Here is a 9,562-nt window from a genome sequence, read left to right as displayed (position 1 = left end):
CATGTCTGGGACTCCAAACAGCCCTTCACCACCAGGTCTACTGCCCCCTCTTGCTGTACTTCCAGTGGGCTGGAATTTGGGAGAAGTATGGCAGAGGCCATACACAACACCAAACAGGGAGAGCTCTGCACCCTGTGGATGATCAGGGATAATCCAGATGAGGTCAGGCTTAGAATTATAAAGGGGCATCCTCTAGAGAAATGCCCACCAGGTGTTGAGCATCTACAGGTACACATGGTTAAGCCAGAGATGACAGGAATAGATGGTAAAGATCCCCCGGAGTTCAGAAAACTCTGACCAACGGCCTCAGTAAGGTTTTGGTTGAAAAAACAGAGTGGAGGCACTGTTTTCTCCTTTATTCAAAGTGCCCCGGGCATCCAGGTAGCCAGGATACATTGCTATAAGGTTTGGAGGCTCACAGATCACTTGTCCTCCAGGTTGGGAAGACGCCAGGCAGGCTCTGCAGGAGCCCAGTCTGAGGCTCATCGTGGCAGGGAAGACAGGCCCTAGGAAAAGCTCCACCTAGGCCAGCAGCATCCTGGGCCAGAGGCACTTCCTCTCCAGGCTCCAAGCCACCTCCATGACCAGAACCTGTGAGGTGGAGTGCTGCAGGTGGGATAGATGGCATGTGGAAGTCACAGACACCCCAAGGTTTTTTAGCTCCCAAGTCCCCAAGACAGACCCTGGCTGGGAAGAGCCACCTGCTGCTGCCTGCTGTTGGTGCTGAGCCCCACACGGTGCTGCTGGTGACTCAGCTGGGCCACTTCACAGAGCAGGACCAGCAGGCCATGAGCAGGCTCAAGTGCCTGTACCAGGATGGTGTGGTGGCATGCACCATGGTACTGTTTATGTGCAAGAAGGACTGGGGGTTAGGCGCTCACTGCAGGAGTTCCTGCAGGACAGGGACAACTGCCCCTGAAGGCACGAGTCACCGAGTGTGGGGGCTGTGTGCCAGCCTTGGACAACAGGGCTGCAGGCTTCAATAGGGAGGCCCACGTGAAGAAGCTGCTGGCGCTGGTGGAGCACCTGGTGCAGCACCACGCGGGCCCCCTGTACTGCAAGGTGCTGGTGCTGGCACTGGTGGGCACTGACCCAGGAGGTGTGGAGCCAGATTGCCAGGATTCTGGCAAGTTGAACATTGGGCAACTGGGGCCCAGGGTGCTGGGTCGGCTGGGTAACGGGATGGTGTCCAGGAGGCTGCCCTGGGCCAAATTGCTGGGCTCCCTGGTCCTATTCTGCCTGCTTCTTGCCAGGCTCCTGCTGAGGCCACTGTGCAGGTCTAAAAATGCAGGCGACCTGGCAAGAAAGGAACCCTGGAGCTGAGCAGAAACTAAAACTTCATTCCACAGGAAACCTGTCCCTTCAGACAGAGTTTTAATGACAGAAAACTGAACGCTATCAGCTTTGCAAAGGCCCAAAATTCACTTTTTAAGTTTTCAAGTCTCCCTTTTGACTATAGGTACAGTTTTAAAATAAACATGTGTAACTTTAAAACATGCTTAAAACATTTTAGAAGTCTCCATGCATCTTTTCTCTCTTGAAAAATAATGAAACTGTTGGTAGTTTTTAGTAGAAAATGGATTCATGGCAAAAGGAAAACAACCATTTTTATTTTGAGCATTTAAAAAAAAAAATAGACACTGTCTTAGTCCGTTAGAACTTCTAAAAATAATACCACAGAGGAGGTGGCTTATAAACAACAGAAATTTGTTTTTCACATTCTGGAGGTTGGAAGTCCAAGATCAGGTTGCCACATAGTTAAGATCTGGTGAGGGCTCTCCTGAGGTTGCAGACTGACAACTTCCGGGTGTGTCCTCAGTGGTGGAAGGGACCAGCCAGCTTTCTGGAGCCTTTTTAAAGGGGTGCTCATTTCAATCACGAGGAAGCTCCCAATGGTGCACCTCCTAATAACACCCACTTGGGCATTAAATTTTCATCATTTGAATACTGGATGGACAAAAACATTCAGACCACAGCAGACACTGACCCACCTTAATACTTCTCTAGTTCTCACAAAGAGTAGCTATCTCCCTTTGTGATCCTTGTAGATTCATAACCCACCCACCCCCCCCCACACACACACACCACCACCATTGTTTTAACATTATTTCTGTAAATAGTGACCTGTTAACCAGCACGTGACTGCAGATAAACAGCCTGTTTGGTTAAGAATTCTAGGAGCCAACTTCAGAGGCAGACTCTGACCTTCAGACAGTCCAGCTTCTGGAGATTTGCTGACCTTCAACCAAATATCTGAACAGACTAAGTTGGCTTGCACTTAGTCCCCTCAAAGGAGAACTCTCAACACCCTCCTTTTCATTCCTTTGTTCTGTTTTTGTTTTGTATTTTTTTCTTCCTTTTCCCTTCTTACAAAACCCCCTGCCCATGTCCAGTTGGTAAGATGGTCTTTGGGAAGACAGTCCCTCATCACCTCAGGCTGCCGGCTCTTGAATAAACCATTTTTCCTTACACCAGTACCCTATGTCTCGAGTATTGACTTTCAAAGCAGCAGGCATCCCAACTTGGGTTCTGTATCAGATTTTTATTATACTCCATGATAAAGATGTCAGGGTCATACATGTCAATGTTGCCTTCTGATACATCAGTTTATTTACTACTACAATGATTTACTACCAAAAGATAAATGAAACGATATTGAAAGTAACACAGTTTTCAACGTTTTGGCATGCATTATGGCTCATGTCTTTCCAAAATAAAGTAGGATTTTGTGAAAATCACATGTAGTGTCTTCCATCTGGGTTCTTATGCCAAAAAAAGAAAAAAAGCTGAAGCTGCAGAGCACTGAAGTAAGGTTGGTGTGGCCTTTACCATCAGGTTTCATAGGGGATGGGCCAGCCCACGAAAGTTCTTAGAGGCTAGGCCATTAGAAAACCAGATGACATCTTTAGGTTGCATTAGCAATAAATTAATTAATAAGGATTTCCTTATTTCTATTTCTGAATGTGACTGAACACTTTAAAGAAAGTCATTATCCTTATAACAGCCATGCATAAGATGGGCTTTCAACATCTTCAGCAGCTCTGCTGGGTTCACACAGGGTCTCCAAGCCTGGGAGGGGCTTTTTGTGAGCCTGGGCTGGTCCATCAATGCCTTAATAGCCTCTTTTTGGAAATATTGCTTATTTTGACTAGTCATAAAAAAGAAATGGTGATGAGGGGGCATGGTAGTTTGCAGGCTCTGAAAGGAACCATCTTTAAGGGGACCGACCACACACCCCGTGCTGGCTAGTCTTGGGGTGCTGCTGGTCTTGTTTGTAGCAGTTTTCCCTCCCACCCCCAGGATGTCCCCAAATCTGCAAAGGGCGGGGCTCACTAGGCATCCCCCTTTCTTCTCTGTCAGCGTCAGCGTTGTCCTGCAACAGTCTCCAGGTGGCTCCTGTTTAACTACATCTGCCTGGTTTCCAGTGCTTGCCCATGAGAGAAGGCATATTTCCAGAGCCCCGCCCCCCCTTCCCCAGACCACGGAGCACCACACCCACAAGGCCTCGCAGGGTAAGGGGATGAGGGGGAGGGGCCTGGGGCCTGGGTGTCTGAGAGCCCAAGGCCTAGTCAGAGCCACTCATTGCAGGTGTGATGTCACACAGGTTACTCTGCTTCTGGGCTCACCCATCAGTGAAACGAGACTATGATGGTGGCGCTAGGGGCTACAGCAAGTTTATAATTGGAGAAACAGGCTTGGGAACCACTCACCCTGTGCTCACAGCCCAGCACATTACACAGCACTCCTCACTTTCCAGCTAATTGCCTACTGCTAAACCCTTTGGATCTTCTTGGAGCCTCACAAAGTTTCATGAAGCTGTAGGAATAGTCTCATCTGTCTTAACATATGAGAAAACTGTACTTCCCCATGTGTCAGGTTAGGTGGGGGAATGCTTCTCAGTTTACCCTCTTAACTTCTTAACCCTGCCCCCAGTGAGCCAGGTGTTCCACAGGAGACCCCTGAGTACACATTGTCTTATGTCCTTGACCGTCTGGAAACCACACCATTCTCCCAAAAATATCCCACACCTTTCCTCTGACACATGTAGGAGTTGGCTATATGGCAAACAGACTCATGTTCAGGGCACACAAGACAATCCTTCTGTCTGCTAAACCTTATGTGAGAGACCTATCCAGAAATCACAATAACTAAACTACAAAACAAGGGACTCTAATACCAGGAAATATGGGGACTGTGGCAGATGAGTAAAGGGTCACTTATGAACAAGGCAGACAAGAAATAGTTTGATTTTCCTAAAACAGCAGGAGAGAGACTGCTTTCTAGTGGTTTGATATAATAAGGTATCATCATGATGAAATCAGGCTCATATAATTTTAAAATCAGAAGGTACATTATGTTCGTTTCCTTCAACCCCCTACCTGAACAAGACTCTCTTACTGTCCCCATCCACACACTGTTATAATCTCTGCTTGCACACTGTCTGCCTCTCTCTCGCGATACCTGGCCCCATTTTGGAGATTAGAATTCTCCTTTTAGAGAAGAAATCTGCCTTCATTCTCAATCCTCCCACTTTTGCCTACTCTGACCACCTTTGACATGCACCACATTCCTGCAGGTCTGCAATGCTTCCCTTGGTCTTTTCTTAGGCGTTACAGTCTTGTTACTATTTTGTCTGTGACTCCTTTTAGCATCTCCATCAATATCCTTTCTGATTCTCCTGGAACACCTTGTTATTTGTTAATATCTGCATAAAAGCCCATTCCTCTGTGGGACACCTGTCTTCTGCTGCTACCTGACACATTCAGAAGGTGGTCCAGGAGAAGTACCACACTGCATCTCAGCCAATGTAACCTGTGTTTAATTGACTTTCTGTGACAGGCACCTTGCTCCATTTGGATCACACTGATAATCAGTAAAACACTAGATTGTTTTACAATGAAATGCTTTAATTCAGAGCAATTTCTGTCCCCTGCAGTTTTCTCTTTGAAAAATCTTTTCTTGGAAAAACATGGACTCAAGATTTTGTAATACAATTGTCTGTGTTCATTTCAGGGCAGCCTGTCAGCCTCAGTTTATGTCCTGTCCATGGGATGGCCATATTGTATGTGGGAGTCCAAGAGGCTGTGGACTTATTTAGAATAATCTTCTTTCTTCCTGTGGAATCAAGGCAAAAGAATACACAGGCAAAAGAAATTGCTTTTCAGTCTTAGCTCCATGGCAATTATGTGACCTTGGGCGGGTCATTTTTGCTCATTTCCTAATATTTTAATCAAAAATTTAAGACCTATATTAATTTAAGAGAACAGTTAAAATAATGAACATGAAAGAACGTAGGAAGTTATAAAGTACAGGGGATTATTACAACGATGACGTTCACCATCAACATTGTCACCACTGTCATTATCTTCTTTACCACATTGATAGGTTGATTTCAACATATTGTCTGAGGTTTCCAAACCTCAAAAAAGGTCATCTAAAATAGAAAAGGTGTCAGAGAATTTGAGCAAGTTTAGCAGAGCCAAAGTATAATTTCTCAGAGTCCAGGACAGTGTATGGGAGAAGGTGGTGAGGAAATGCTCTTCTTTGGGCTTAAGGAAAGAAAGGAGGGAGGGTGGGAAGTGGAGGGAAGGAAAAAGAAAGAAGGAAGAAAGTTCTCTTTTAAATTCTGATAATGTGAAAATGGTTTTCCTAAGGAGGGCCAAAAAATTCACTAAATGAATAGAAAAATGTGCAAACATTATTTCTATATAACAGAAGCAACCTGGATATCAAACTAACTATGAAAACCATGTTTTAATTCAGTGCTAATTTGTAAAATGCAAGTGTAAACTAATTAAGAAGAAAAAGACAATGTTCACTTGTTCTTTACCTTCCCTTCCATCATCACACACCACACCCAACCCCCACAGTACAATGCTCTCTGTGCACATGATGTGTGGGAAATGTGGAAATGAAACTTCAAGTCAGAAGTTGGAGGATTTTGAACTGAATTGTGAATAAATTTTCTCTTTCCTTTTCCACTATGAGCTGAAAAAATGGAGAGATTTAGTAATTCCCAGAGAAATTTAGTAATTGTGTTTGCTACAAAACATCCCAGAACACACTGCAGAAAGGAAGATCCAACACAGAGTAGAAGTAAAAAAAATAAATAAATAGATTTTAAGAGCCTACAATGAACTTGGAATCCATTTGGGCTCATAAGAACTCTAGAACACCTCGGCTTCTCACCCTCCCTCATCCTTTAAAGATTCTAGCTCTTAGCTCAGTGTCACCCTCTACAACACCACTTTTGTTAACTTCCTGTAATTCAATCAGCCAAGTAGGTGATCTTTCCAACACAGGTACTTCTATTCCAGTCTTCTTCAGCCACCATCCAGGCTCTTCTCCCAGACTTTGCCTTTGACATTAGCTATGACCTTTCTGTTGTCTCAGTTTCAAGCATCCAACTCCCCACCCAAAGAGCAGAGACCTAGGGACCCTCAGCTGGCCTTTGGTGGGAGGTCACAGCTGAGACTTCCTTTCCTCTCAAGGTTTAGATGAATATGTTGGGCACTTCTATACAAGTGTGCCTGGGAATTTGTCGGTGAAAAAAAGGTGGTAATATTTTCCCATTTGTAACTTCTCATCCTCTGCCTCCTTCTATCTCATATTTATTTAGCATAAAACTGGAAACACACAAGGACCACTTTTCTTTCAGAAAACTGTATCTTTCCTGGTCTAGATGAAGGGCTTAGAGCATCTTCCTCAGTGTAGCAGTTCTTACTCTTGCCTATGGCTCCAAAGTGGGCTTCCTGTAACCCAAGAACCTCCTAAAGTTATTGGCACACTTTTGTATGTATTCAGATATGACTGGTTCCTGGGAGGGAGGTCCATGGCTTTCATGAGATACCGTGAGGCTCCATAATCAAAAAATCTTAAGCAACACTAGCTTAGTAAGACATAATTTTTTTTCCAGGCAGAAAATAATTGGTTAGCATCATCATTCTCACTGAGGCTCATCCTGGTCGACAAACCTGGCTGTGGGAAAAGTGCTGCTGGGAACAGCATCCTCTGCAAAGGCCCAGGACCAAGAGATGTACAAGGACATTGAGGACTGCTACCTACTCTTGGCCCCAGGGCTCCATGTGCTGCTGCTGGTGACACAGCTGGGGCACTTCACTGCCTAGGACATGGTGGCTGTGAGGAGGGTAAAGGAAGTCTTTAGGGCAAGAGCCATGAGACACGTGGTAGTCCTCTTTACCCACAAGGCGGACTTAGGAGACAAGTCCTTGTGTGAGTAAGTAGTCAACATGGACAACCACAGCCTACGGAGCCTGGTCAGAGTGCAGGAGGAGGTACTGTGCTTTCAACAACCAGGCCACCAGGGAAGAGCAGAGGGAGCAGCTGGAGGAGCTCATGGCTGTGGTTGAGAGCCTAGAGAGGTAGCATGAGGGCGCCTTCTACACAAACGACCTCTTTTTTGATGCACAGATAATCCACAGGGGGCAGAGAAGAGCACAGGAGCTACCTGGCCTAGGTGCAAGCACATGTTGAAAAGCAAAAGTGAGACATGTAGGAGACCAGGAGTCATTGAGCTTCCAAGGTGTTCCTCAGAGTCAAAAACTAGATGATTTCTCAAATTGAGTTATCTGTTTTTCTTGTGATACGCATTTTGATTTTTCTTGCCATTTTAATTAAATTTTGTATTACTCATGGATGCTGAGCCTCTATAATCAGCCTTTTTTTCTTTTTCTTTTTTTTTCAGAATCACCATCTCTGTCTATGCTTGTAAGACAGTGGATTTGGAGTTTTTTTCTCTTTTTTTATTAAATGTATTGTGGTGACATTGGTTAATGGGATCATATAGGTTACAGGTGTAGGTTTCTATGTTACAAGATCTGTATGCCCACCACCCAAAGTCAAATCATCTTCCATCACCAAATATTAGGCCCCTTACACCCCCATTCCGCTCCCACTTGATTTGCTTTTTACTTACTTTCAATTTTGATTTCTCATCCTGGCATCAGACGTGTGTGTCATTCATGTTCTCCAAGTACTTCTAGATAAATAAAGCCCAAAGGAAAAAAAAGTTGTGTTGTTTTGTTGAAAATTGTGGAGGTAACTAATTAACTGGATACTCCTGAAATCTTTGGGAGGGGTTTGCATGAAGGAAGGTGAGTGGACTGTGGTATTACAAGCTGAAGGAAGAAACATGGTATATCAAAAGCTGGTAGCAGAATTCCTTATTTTATTAAGAAATGTACTCTGATTTTATCATAGGCTGTAAGGGGGGAATTGTGGAGGTATGAAGGGGCTTCAGAGGAAGGTAAGAGGGGTCATGGACATGCCAGGAGGAGAGAAAATGGGTCACAGAGCTGGGACGGGGTAAGGCCTTGGGGAAAGCAAAGACAGTGGCTGGGAAGTAAAGGAATTAGGATTTCATAGAGAAGAGCCAAATAGTGGATACTTTAGGCTCAGCAGACTACAGTATCTCAGACACTTACAGAGTAAAAGGTGCTTGGACAAGACATAAGTGATGTGCATTCCCATAAAACTTTGTGAACAATGAAATTGGAATTTCATTTAACTTTCATATGTGGCTATGAAACATTATTCTTTTGATTTCTTCAACCTTTTAAAAATGTAAAAGCCCTTCTTAGTTCACAGGCTGTACAAAATGGCGGCAGGCTGATGTGGTTCCACCCCCATTTACAGTAAATTTGCTGTTGTTGATGGAGCTGTGTTGTAAAGCAACCTCTTTAGCCTCAAAGTGAGCACAATCATGTGCGATATCTGGGAACCTGGGGAAAGAGTGGTGTTCCACATTTCCACCGTAGCAAAGGGAAAACATTGGGGTGACATCTGAGCAGAGGTCATGAAGTCAGTGGAAATGGGAAGTCAGATTTAGTCCCCAGATTGCCCCTGCCACACCAGCTTTTTCTTTTGGTAGCTCCCTCCCCTTCTCTGCTCATTTGCACCCTGTATAGGAGACCTGCAGTCATTCCAGGAAGCCTGTGACTGGATGGGTAAATGACTAAATCTGGGGTGAGTCACCCAAGTATCATTCTTCAAACCTCTATTGGTAACAGAGGTGCTACCTTGATCTGACCAACAGTACCATATCACTGACTCCAAAGACCCACAAGGAGGATTAAATACAAGCTCCTCAAACCCTGGGCACCCTAAGGAACTCTTGAGTTCTCTGACCAAGGGCCACCTCCACAATGCACTGTTCCCAAATTGTCCAACCTGCCTAGGTCTCCTCCTTCCTGGATTTAATTCAGTCCAGCTGCACAGACATTTACTACATGAATACTGAGTTTCAGCTTCTCTGCTCTGTGCAAGGAATGTAAGGGAAATAATGCAAGGTTCCTGCTCCACACAAGTGACTGTGTGATAGATGAATAAAGGTGTAGGAAAATGGTGTGTGAGAGAAAGTATTTGGAGGTCAAGGTATCAGCCAAAAGGAGAACACTGGTGCACATTAGAGGCTCCCTAGTCAGGTGGTGCTGGAGCTGCTGGGAACCCTCTGGCTTCTCTAAGTCACTTCAGGCTGAGGGAAGCCAAGGACAAGAGGAGAATGAGAATCAGCACACTGTGAGGAGTGCAGTGAGAGATGAGG

General features: G+C 44.9%; 1 pseudogene across 1 annotated transcript; it reads left to right on the top strand.

Annotated features, from left to right (window-relative positions):
* The first annotated feature begins 626 nt into the window (after window positions 1–626).
* On the top strand, window positions 627–7,663 carry LOC308562072 (GTPase IMAP family member 5 pseudogene; annotated as a pseudogene). Its single transcript has 3 exons — window positions 627–839; window positions 922–1,158; window positions 6,917–7,663. The product of its transcript is annotated as a GTPase IMAP family member 5 pseudogene (transcript).
* The last annotated feature ends 1,899 nt before the right edge of the window (window positions 7,664–9,562 follow it).

This window comes from Miniopterus schreibersii, assembly GCF_964146895.1.
Source record: "Miniopterus schreibersii genome assembly, chromosome: 9".
Taxonomy (NCBI): domain Eukaryota; kingdom Metazoa; phylum Chordata; class Mammalia; order Chiroptera; family Miniopteridae; genus Miniopterus; species Miniopterus schreibersii.
This window is presented reverse-complemented; position numbering and strand designations above follow the sequence as displayed.